The 12,530-nt window shown below is 35.9% G+C and overlaps 1 long non-coding RNA gene across 3 annotated transcripts in view; it reads left to right on the top strand.

Moving 5' to 3' along the window:
* Positions 1-4,912: 4,912 nt before the first annotated feature.
* The window catches only part of LOC143434611 (uncharacterized), a 215,761-nt gene continuing 208,143 nt past the window's right edge, over positions 4,913-12,530 (top strand). For all 3 annotated transcript variants that reach the window (XR_013104231.1, XR_013104229.1, XR_013104230.1), the window contains exons 1-2: positions 4,913-5,028; positions 5,294-5,366. This is a non-coding gene — a long non-coding RNA (uncharacterized LOC143434611). The remainder of the gene's footprint in view (positions 5,029-5,293; positions 5,367-12,530) is intronic.

The raw sequence follows: 12,530 nt of genomic DNA on the forward strand, positions 1-12,530 counted from the left end.
GGTTATGTAAGTGCTGGCTTTAATATTTATTGTGTTCGTCATATATAGACAAATCATCAAAATTGGTTTTTGGCATAAATTAATAATGCAGTTAATATTCAGTGGCCACATGCCTTAGCTTTCACAGAACCTACAAAATTAATGCTTTTGCTTACATTATTAATACTGACTCTTCTTTATAAGAATGTGCCAGTTTGTCATAATCAACTATTCACACCTACCTTCCCAGTGTGAATATTCCAGATGACAAAGGAATGTTTCTCTTTAGAGACATATTCTTAGAAAGATTTCCACTAAGATTGACAGAGTTAGTGAGGTGTCACTTTGAAGTTTCTCTTGCAATAATGATCTAGACAGTGATTCCCAATACTTGTTGATAACACATTAGAACCCACCCAAACACAGGCCTCCCAACAGAAACTTCGAATACCTAGAAACCTTTAGCCAGTACAGATAAGCACTTGGAAACATGGAAGAGGGACAGAGATATTGTCAGGGCTGAAAGACCAAATCATCCCCTATGAGACAATTTCTTGAAAAACAACAACAACAAACCCAAAAGAATAGAGGCTTAGAAGAGGGAGAGAGAAAAGGAAATGCATTTATGGATCTCCAAGGAGTTATGAGGAAAATGGGGCTTGGATATGATCAAGATATGTTGCATAAGATTTTCAAATAGTTAATATAAATTCTGTATTCTATAAATCATCTATTTATAGGACACATGAAGAAAAAAATCAACATCATTACAATAATATCCACAAAATCCATTTGTTAAAAATTTTATAAAACAAAAACCAAGTACCATTTTTTCCAAATATTTATAAAAAGGAAAAACGTTCTATGGGACAAAAAGGATGGAGTGAAGATAAAAAGGGACTTAAGAAAGGGAAGGCCACGAAAATAAGGTAACACTGGCTATGCAGAAGTTCTCCAATTATAATGTGTTGGCTTAAGACGTTTTAAAGACAGTTTTACAGGGTATTTTGGTGATATTCATTTTGTGGAAATCATATACTGAATTTTGACCTTTTACAGGCTCTGCAATATGATGTTGTACTGGACATTATCAACAAGCTCTTTGCTAGCAGCTGGTGAAAGGACTATGAGGAATAACAACCAATATGTTGTGTTGTTATTTCTGTCTTAACAATATTTGTTAACATTCTGTCTTAACAATATTTCAAGTTTATTGGGTATTATCTCCAATATAAGTCAGTGAGAATCATCATTGCCGAAGTGAGATGAATAAAAATCTTAGACTTTTTTTTTTTTATTTATTTACTCATTTATTTATTTGGGGGAAATGGTACAGTTCAAGACAGCATTTTCTGTGCAGCCTTCACTGTATTAGAACTCACTCTTTAAACCAGTCTAGCTTTGAACTCAGAGATCTGTCTGCCTCTGCCTCCGTGTATTAGAACTAAAGGCATGTGCTACTACACCTGACTATGTTATTATTTTTATTCTTTTTGTATTTTATTTTTCTATTAAATTTTTTTCTCAAAGAAATTTTTTCTCATATTTTTAGTTCCCTTCCCCAGCTCCTCCATGCTTATGTATGCATACAACTGTATATTCTGCTTTTATCACTGTCTTTCCCTTCTAAATTCAAATACAGTTTGTGCTGCTCATGTAATCTTTGATGTGCTGCCTTCACAGGAGGATCTTCAACCCATTAGGGAGTCACATATTTAAATTCAACTAATTCTTCCTCTTTCAGAAGCTATCAATTGCCCAGAGCTTTTTAGTTAGGGGTGGGACATCATGCCCACCTCTCCTATCTACACTAGATTTCATTTGCCTTATGCCTGTATGTCTTCTCTACGCTATTACATTCAGTGTGTATTAATATGTTTGAGTCTCATATTATGTGCAGAAAATAATTTTATATGCTTTCATATACCACCTCTAGTTATTATAGACATCCAGCCTCCTCTTTAATGAAGATACAACAAGTCTTTGGGGAAAGGAATGTTTTGATCACTTTCCTATTGCTGTGATAAAACACCATGACAAAGGCAACATCTAGAAGGAAGGATTTATTTGATGTATGGTTTTAGAGAGATAAGAATCTGTCATTTCAGGAAGACATGGCAACAAAAATGGAGGCATAATTGCTGGACTAGAAGCGGGGGGCTCACATCTGGAACCACAAGCAGGAAGCAGAGGAAGAACTAGACATAAGTTTTTACATTTGCAAAGCCTGCCTATTTCTCCAAGGATATACCTCCCCACATCTAGCAGAGCATTGTCAAGAGCTGAGGACCAACTGTTCATATGTCTGAGACTAAGGGGGTATTTATCATATTACAGATATAACACGTACATACTAATTAGAGATCAGTACCCCTGAGTCTCTGAGTCTGTAATTAAGGATCTCTGTTTTTGATTATTATCTATTGCAAGGAGAAACTTCTCTGATTAGGGCTGAGAAATCTTGGGTATAGTAAAACATAAAAAAGTATTGATTTGATGCTATGTCCATTTAGTATAGAAATAGTAGTAGATTTGCCCTTAAAACCTATGACCTACTTAGCTACAGATGCTCTGCCCTGACGACATGCTAATTATAAGTTTCAGGTCTTGGGAAAAGGCTTAAATTCCAGTAAGAAGCTAATTGCTTACTCCAGGACTTTTGTGTCACTAAGATCTTAAGGACATAAACTAAACATTGGAGGCAAGCAAGGCTTCTGAGAAAATCCAGCATATCTTCATGAGTAGAGTCCTAAGAATCTAGGTATATAGGAGACATATATCAACATAATGAAGATAAGAAACAGCAAGCCCACAGCCAACATCTTCCTAAAGTGAGAAAAATTTGAAGCATTTACATTGAAATCAGGAACAAAATAAGGCTGTCCACTCTCTATCCTCTTATTCAGTGTAGTTCTGGGGGTGTAAGCTAGAGCAAAATGACAAGTGAACAAAGTCTACTGGACATAAATCAGAAAGAAGAAATCAAAGTATGCTTATTTGCAGCTGAAATGATTATAAGCATAAATGATCCCAGAGATCTACCTGAAATCTTCTATGCCTGATATATACATTCAACAAAATAAAATTGTACAAATTAACACGGAAAAATTAGTAGCTACCCTATACATAAATGATAAGTATACTGAGAAAAAATCAGGGAAATAATTATATTCACAATAGTCTCAACAATTATTGGAGTAAATATGAACAATGAAGTGACAGACACAATAAAAACTTTAAGTTAATAAAAAGGAAATTGAAGAAGAAAGCAGATGTATATACTTAAGGATAGATTTCATTGGTATTATAACAATACCCATCCTACTAAAGTAATTTACAGATTCAAGGAAGCGCCCATAAAAACTTTAAAGCGGTGCTTTATTTTAGATTTTTTTTTTTTTTTAAAATACAAAGTTTCTTGGCTTGGACAATGAATTATATAATTACTCTTGTTTAAATAGTATCTTTAAATTGGAAAAATGCAAAGGGTTATTGATATTGACCCATGCAACTGAATCTTGTGATCAGAATAATGAAAGAGAAGAAATGATGAAATGATAAAGGAAATGGATGATAAAAAAAACTTAATACAGGTGAGCACAGACACACACAGAGATATACACACACAAACACACACACACACACACACACACACACACAGAGAGAGAGAGAGAGAGAGAGAGAGAGAGAGAGAGAGAGAGAGAGAGAGAGAGAGAGAGAGAAACATTTCCAATCACAACCTGTGGGTCCCAAAAGTAGTATGTCCAGAATATCAGCATTATCCTCACCTGGGAACTAATTAGTAATAAATTTCGAGAGCTTCATGGCATGTTACTGAGTCAGTTACTGAGTCAGTCTCTGGTTTTCGGGCTAAACAATCTCTACTTTAATGAGCCTCCAGATACCTTCCAGGCTCATAGACGCAATGCTGTAAAGGAGTACACACATTTGAATATCTTGTATCAGAAAGATGCCAAATAAACTACAAAAACCAGTGTGCATGCATTGGAAGGTGAATAAACACCTGTCAACCCTCTCAAGCACATACACATTACTCACTGATTCTTCTCATTGTAATTTACGTAACTGTTTTTTTGGTACCTAAATAGTGAATTATCATTTTCAACGAGCAATGGTTTGTGTCCGTTTGCTACAACAATATTTGCAAGTATAAAATGTTATATAAGTGAAATAATATAGGTTCTTAACATAGTTGTCTTCAAATAAGTAGACTATATATTACTGGGGAAAAAATTCATGTTACATAGGTTCCTGTATGGGGTCACACTTAGTCTAAAACATGACTTCTAGACTGATTTCCTTCTTCTTACAGTGAAACTTTAAAAAATAAGCTTTTATGTTTTAATTCATTATTTTTCTCTGTACAGGGAAAATTAGCTTCTTAGCGCCCTTGTCTCGTTTGCCACTGCTTGGCTCCTTTTAGGTAACTGTTGAATGAGCAAGCTATTTAGCTGAAGAATCTAGATCAGTGGTTCTCTACCTGTGTGTGTTGACCCCTTTTGGGGCTTGAATGATCCTTTCAAAGAGGTCACCGAAGGCCTCGGAAAACGCATTATGATTTGTGACAGTAGCAAACTTACAGTTATGAAGTAGCAATGGACATAATTTTATGGCTGGTGGTCACCACAACGTGAAGAACTACATTAAAGAGTCACAGCATTAGGAAGCACTAATCTAGAGGGAGGAACAAACTCTTCTGTTTTATAGGGGTGAATAAACTGAATGTGCAAATGTCTGGTATAGATTAGGCAAGAACTAAAATAGATCAAAATAAATCTACTGCAGAAGAGAGGAGCAAAATAACATAGACTCAAACGCAATTATGTTAACGAAAGAATAGCAACACCCACAGTGTTTTAAAACCTTAGTCTCTGCAGCCAAATGACCTTTGATAAAGCTCTGCAGCACAGTTGATTTATTTATAAAACGAGAAGGTACATGGGCATTCAAAGACCTGTTGCTTGGGAAACTGTCAGACTCGTTATAAGAGTTTGTTTTCATCCTCCTAGGTTACTGAGGACAAGGCAGGTAAGATTATCATTGATATGAACAGAGAAAAAAAAATATTTCTGAATAATCACAGTAGCTTGAAGCTTGTGCCCTTGCTTACTCTACAAAATATTTCCCGTAGCAGAACAGTTTTTACATACTTGACAATGGGGAGAAAAACCCTATCTCCATGGAGCTTACAGCCCAGTAATAACTCAAATAATCTATAATGCACCTGGGAGATAACTGTCACTGTATATTCTCGCTTAATCTTTTGAATATTTTTATTTTAATTGTATTTCAGAGGGGTCTCAGCTTGCTGACCAGGATAATCTGAAGGTCGTTGACTGAAGTCTTTTCTGACCAAAGACTCCACAGTAAGTAAAACTAGAGTTACATGCCACCCTGGATCCTGTTCTTTGCTGTGTATATTTGTCAAACTGAGTCATTAATATAATTTAAAAGTTTCCTTATTGTCTGTGTTTCCACTGATATGCCCCCATCTTGGCCTGTAAGAATACACTGTCACCCTATTCTTTTGCTAGGGAGAGATACCGATAGTAAAATTAAGAGAGGTTTGAGGACACTTTGAACCATTGATATTCTGTGAGAGCAAGAGTGCCTTTGGGCTGCTTTCCCAGAACCGGGCAGTGCTCTCCCAGCATTCATGGGGCCAGACTGAGAGCAGGTGGTTGCAATCTGCAGCACTTTTACCCAAATGCCCTCCCCCATTTTGCAAGCTTGGCTTCCTCAAGTTCAATGACCAGGCACCGGAGAACCCATCAGTATGCGTAGACACGGTGCACCTGCCCACAGTAAATACAAATCCCTCTTCAAAAGATGGAAAAATGAGACCTCTGCAAACAGCACGTGTCTTCTCTGGCTTTGTCGCTCATCATTTCAAGGGCTGTGTTTTTCTGGAGGAAAAGCTTGTTTTCTTTTGTTTTTGAATTTGTCACCGAGCCAAACTGTGAAGATGCACAGGTGTGAGGATTTAAATGGCAGTGATTGACCTGCCCACCCGCAAAGAATTCTAACTAGAAAATTAAAGCAGTTGCCAGTGTTCGCCGGCTTGATTGCTCTATCCTTCCTTAATTCATGATCTCCGAGAGGATGAGCATACCACATAGAGGTTCTTCCCATTTTTTTCCTCTAACATTCTAGGGAATTTTATTATATCCGTGACTGAAGATAATATACTCAGACCAGGCAATGTAATTGAAGTGATTTGTTTTAATAGTTTGGAAAATATTTTGCCAGATAGGCTCCAGTTGAGCCCAGACAACATAAAACACATGACATTCACCTAATGTAATCCCTAGGTTCCCTTCTAAATACCAAGGGACTACATATAACATGGTAATTTTTACATGGTTGCTTATTTAGTACAAATTTCAACTATCAAGTTGGGGTGCATCCCAAATCTAACCATTCTTTTAACTTCATAATTATTAATGAGACAGATTTGCAAATCATTGCCTTGGAAGACAAAAGGTTAAAATTTACAAACTATAGGTGCTTAGGAACATGTCATTGAGGAAATTAAATATGACCAAGTCATATGAAGTGATTGAAAACGGTACTCTGGACTGTTGTCTGTTAACTCCTCTCAGCTATTTTTAAATAAAATATAGAAAACACCCTAACAATAAACTCAAAGCCATGAATTTGCTATAGTCCCTTAACTCACAGGCTAACCATCTCAAATCAGTTAAAAAAGTTAAAGAAGGACTGGGTCTAAGCCTTGTATTCCTAAATGTGTTATACAGGCAAAATGCCCATGAGAATATCAATATTATCTCCCTTTTATATCAATAAGAAGCTCGTACCAATGAAAACCTTAAATTTGAAATCAAAGTAAATTTTGTACTATTTAAAAAATTATAACTTTATCTTGATAATAATTATACAGATTTCTACCAATAGGTTATGGCTATGCAATAAATCCTAGCTAATCCTCCCTGTTAACAAGGGGCATTATGAATCTTGACATCCTCATAGTTGAACACTGTGAGTATAAAGGTGTGTTGGCTAGTGGCCATAGTCTTACACTTCATGGACGAGAGCAGGCTGGTAGGAAAACTGAATGTGCTAAACGGTACATAATGAGAGTTAGGGTTCCGATGTTGTCTGTTGGTTCCTGTTGTCTGTTGTAATGTAACTTTTTTTATCTGTCTTCGAAATCCCAGAAAAAAAAAATGAAGATGAAACTAGAGAATTGCCTCAGGCAGAAAATGAACATAAAAGATAAAGAAAGCACTGATAAAGTATAACACACAGTTAGGCCTAATATTGCTTATTGAGAATGTAATTTAGTAATGCTCCAAAAATGATTTTGTTATTTTTCAAAGAAACCTGTTTATAACTTGGAATTCAAAATGTTACAGGAACTGAATTATTTGAAAACCGTGTACAATATATACACAGAACTTTTACTCTGCAATAGATTTTGAATACTTTCCATTTGTAATGTCTAATCTTCATGCCATTCCATATCAATTTATTTTGATTTCATGCAGTCATTTGTGTAGAGCTGTTTACTTATATTAAAATTGATTCTTTCTAAATTATTTCTTTTATTCTCTAAATATTTTGCTTTCATAAATAGAAACTTTTAAACACACACACATATATTACTCCATAATTCATGAGTGTGTTTTAAAACATTTTTTCATGAATGATAGATGGTCAAAGAATAGTATATATTTGTATACACTCCTTTATGAAATAGTGATTAAGAGTGGCTTCAAAAGAAAGAACATACACCAAAAATAATCCCAGCCTTCAATATCCACAAGTATTCTGCTCCACCACATGACATTTCAGAGAACTTCTACTATGCATATGTTTTTGGCCCATCTCTAAAAGAAACACTTTTCTGAAATCCACACTGAATGTTTTTCTTAAGACATATTTCGCAGTGTAATAATATAATCTAGAGTTTAGTCTATCTACAGGACTTTCATTATTTTTTCTTCCAAAGATAGTCATTTCATATACAAGTATACTTTTTCTATAAGCACCAGCAATGAAAAAAATCCATAATTAAAGGTACACAAAGATGGGCTTGATTGATGTCCGATGTTCTCAGGTTGTTGTTTAGTAAAAACTCCCTTTTGAGAGGTTAGATTAAATTTTCTTCTGTGGAATTTGCTAAGCAAATTATGGATTTGATTGCCTGATGTAACCTTCAGTATAATAACATTTGTTCTTTGAGTGTGAGAGAAGGAAAAGCCATAGCCATTGATGGTAGGTACAGTCAAATTTTACATCCCTGAGATAATGATTGTGAAGAGCTGGATACTGCTTATTCTCTAGTCTCAGTGTGTGGAATGAGAAGAACTAATCACAATTTTGGAGAGTTGTAATGACCACAAAAATGGCAGTCCAGTTTTGTTTTAGTGGTATTGTTGGTTGTTTTGGAATACTGGGAATTGAACCTCAGAGCCTGCATATACTAAGCAAACACTCTCTCAACTTAGAAGAAGGTATACATTCAAAGATCCAAATATGAAGTCAAAACCCATTTGATTATTTTTCCAGCTCATCATTGCTGTACATATCAAGACAATGCCTGAGTGAAAGAAAAAATGCATTGTGTCAAAATTTTAGAGCATAACGTTTTCCCTATACATGTTTTCCTTTGTTTTACATTGATGTAATTTTTTTTTTTAAACACGGTGTCATGTAGGTCAAGCTAGTAGGCTGGAGCTTTCTATGTAGTCAAGACTGGCCTTGACTCCTGACCATCTGGCTCTGTCTCATGGGTTTTAGGATACAGGCATGTGCTACCTGACATTTTTTTAAGATCAAAATTCAGATTAGTTTTTGTCAATAAATTTTGATCAACACCATATCAATAACATTTTGTACATTCTTTTATTTTTCCTTCTTGAGACAAATATCATTCTTTAGACCTGGTTGCTTGCCTGAATCTTACTAGAGAGGCAAGCAAGGCACTCCTTAAATTATATTTAAGAAACTGTTTCAAACTATTAGATATGATGTAATCCACATTACTTTACATCAGAATGAAGAAACACTTATTTTGAAATAAAATTTCTACTATTATATATCCATATGATGGATAAATGACAACTGTATCCATTTAAATTCAGTGTTCTATATTCAGAAGAAAAACTGCTAAAGGCATCTATACTAGAACTGGAGTAGAAGTCTGAATGATATAGGAAAGAGGCTCTTCCACACAAAGACAGGCTTAGACAGTCTTCCTGGTAATTTACTCCTTTCTTCAAAGATATAAGAACTCTCATGTCACATACAAACATAGACATACAGCTCACAGCAGACCAGACCGCTTAGTCAAACAGTCATTTAACTTGATGTATATCCTAGTTTAGTAAACATCTTTGAACTGTTTATATACTGAATATTTTAAAACCTGAACATTCAACTTGGGAGTAAATCTTTATATTTTAGTGGCCCATATTATCTCATCTATCTATCTATCTATCTATCTATACATATATATACATATATATGTATATATATATATATATATATATATATATATATTTGGATGTTTTATTTATTTATACTTCAAATGTTAGCCCCTTTCCTGGTTTTCCCTCTGCAAATACCCCATCCCCCTCTTATCCTGCTTCTATGAGGGGGCTTCCCCACCCACCCACCCACCCACTCACCCACTCCTGGCTTACTGCCCTAGCATCCCTCTACACAGGGGCATCAAGCCTTCACAGGACCAAGGGCCTCCCCTCCCATTGATGCCAGATACGGCCCCTTCAACTCCTTCAGTCTTTTCTCTAACTCCTCCATTGGGGTTCTTGTTCTCAGTCCAATGGTTGGCTGTGAGGATCCACATCTGTATTGGTCAGGATCTGGCAGAGTCTCTCAGGAGATAGCTATATCAGGCTCCTGTCAGCAAGCACTTCTTGGCATCAGCAATAGTGTCTGAGTTTGGTGTTAGCAGATTAGATGGATTCCCAGGTGGGGCAGTTTCTGGATGGCCTTTCCTTCAGTCTCTATTTACAACAGGGTGGCTCAGCAGGTAAAGAAGCTTACCCTAAAGTCCTATAATCTGAGGTTTTTTCCACCAAAAAAGAAGCACCAAAACATAAAGAATAAACTGCTCTCCACGAGTTGTGCTGTAAGCTTTACATATGTACTGTGGCACACACACACACACACACACACACACACACACACACACAATTTTAAAAATCAGTGAAAAAAATAAAGTTACAATTGATTTTCAGGTCCTTTAAACTTTCTTGAAAACTATAAAATTACCAAAGTAACTACAAACTTACAACTTTTTGTTTTGTTTTGTTGCTTTGTCTTTACAGTATTTTAAGTGGGATGATTAAGTTCAAATGACCTTATTACTCTTTCAGTGAAAATTATTCATACTTATCCATAGGAAATGGACCATACTTATTGTCTGAAGCTGGGCAAGCTCCTTAGCTATATATTACAGCCAAACAAGCAATCAAATAGGAAGCTCAAAATGTTTCATTCAAAAAAGTTAAAGTTTTCTGAGGGCCCTCACTTTAAGTGGAATTAGAGACGGAGCTAAGATAGTAGAAAATGACCACCCCACAGCCAGTGAAGTCAAAGGAAAGCAGGGTTTGTTTGCACTTTTTAATGGGCATGCAGAAAGATGCAGGTGATAGTGTAGTGTTTACAGAAAACCCTGTGAGCCATGTGGGCTGGAGGAAATGGCGGATTTTCTGTGTGTCAGCACTCTAATCCCATTCAGCCTGTCAGCACTATAATTTTCAGCAAATCACACCGTTTAAAATACAGTAGGGGCACAGACTGAATATTTGTTTTGTTCTGATGAGACAGATGACTCAGAGCAAAGATTCAGAAGCAGAATGCTCACCCAAATGAAGGAGTTTGGAAATTGCAGTGGCTTTGTTCACAGATGTACAGTTATTATTATTTTTTTTTTTTTTTTTTTGCAAAACAAGTTCACAGGAAGTGGCAATTGCTGGGATTCTCTATTTCCTGACACAGTGCAGTTCTGTTCTTTCCTTTTATGAATCCAAACAGTTTCTAAGTTTGCCTAAAACCTGCCGGATAATGTTATAATCAATATAACCTTTGTTAACTTAAACTTGCTGTATATACTCCCAGATGGTGCCAAAGTAGGTGTGTGCTGTACAAATTAGCTATATGCTGTGTTTTATCACTGTATTGTGCTCTTATACTTAAGAAAACATTTTATAAAATAACAAATTCTATGGGAATTTGTGTAATATTTCTACCGGAATGACAGACTAAATATCCTAAAATCCCCTTATGCCCTCAAATATACAGATATTGAATAAATAACAACAATAAACTTTAGTCTTTCCCTCAGTTTAAAACAGGGCAATAAAGATGTCATGCATGGGCCTCCAGATACCCCAAAAGTTAAGTGGATGTCACAGAGGTAAATAAGTCTGGACACCAGGCTTTTCTTGGTTGCAAATGACTCTTGGAAAATGTGAGAAGAATAGAACACTACAACTTATGCTTTGCAAAGACATTACATTTTTGATAAATTAAGTAGAAGGCAATTTAGTCACAAAATGCTAGCATAGCCTAGCAAGTACTAAGTCCTAAGCTCAACCTTTGGAAGGGGTGGGGAGTGAGGGGGAGGAGGGGGAAAAGGTAAGCAGAGGGTACTATAAGAAAAAGCAAAAGCTAAGCAGTGTTGGCACACACCGTTAATCCCAGCACTTGGGAGGTAGAAGCAGGCGGATTTCTGAGTTCGAGGTCAGCCTGGTCTACAGAGTGAGTTCCAGGACAGCCAGGACTACACAGAGAAACCCTGTTTTGAAAAACCAAAAAATAAAAAAATAAAAATTAAAAAAAAGAAGAAGAAGAAGCCAGAACCCCAGAAACAATATCAGGCTGAGAAATATTCTCCTGGTTATGAATGGATTCCACCAGCAAAGCAGTTTGCATATGGACATCCCATATGAGGAAAATCTATATAAATTTTTCCTTTGAAGTCTGTCAGGCTTTCTTTCACTCATATGGTCTGGGGTTTGATATTACTTGCTGTAGAAGGAAACCTTACCAATAAGGAATAACAATGGAAGATTCCAGTGGCACATTCTGTTTCCTATCAGGAATAAAGGAAAATTCTTTTACTGAATAGCCTTCCTGTGCCAGGACACCAAGATTCCTACAAACAAAGTTTGAATCTGGCAAATAAGTAAATCAGTGGATACACACAAAATTGGTGACTACAAGACTTCAACACTGAGGAATTTACAGACATAAAATCTTTTTTTATTGGATATTTTATTTACATTTCAGATGCCTTTCCCCATTCCCCCTCCCAAAACCTCTATCCCATGCCCCCTTTTCCTTTTTGCATTTATACACTGTTAAAAATGTAATCAAAGGCTTTATAAGTTTGGTAATGTTCAATCATAAGTGTAACTCAATACCCAATCTAGATATATCAACTATCTTTGACTGGTTGAAAACTTATAATCTCATAGCCAATTCTGGCTATTTACCTTGAGAGAAAAGATTTGAGTGGATGGTCATCAGCTGACATT

The sequence above is a fragment of the Arvicanthis niloticus genome, chromosome 16 (genome assembly GCF_011762505.2).
Source record: "Arvicanthis niloticus isolate mArvNil1 chromosome 16, mArvNil1.pat.X, whole genome shotgun sequence".
In the NCBI taxonomy this organism is placed as follows: domain Eukaryota; kingdom Metazoa; phylum Chordata; class Mammalia; order Rodentia; family Muridae; genus Arvicanthis; species Arvicanthis niloticus.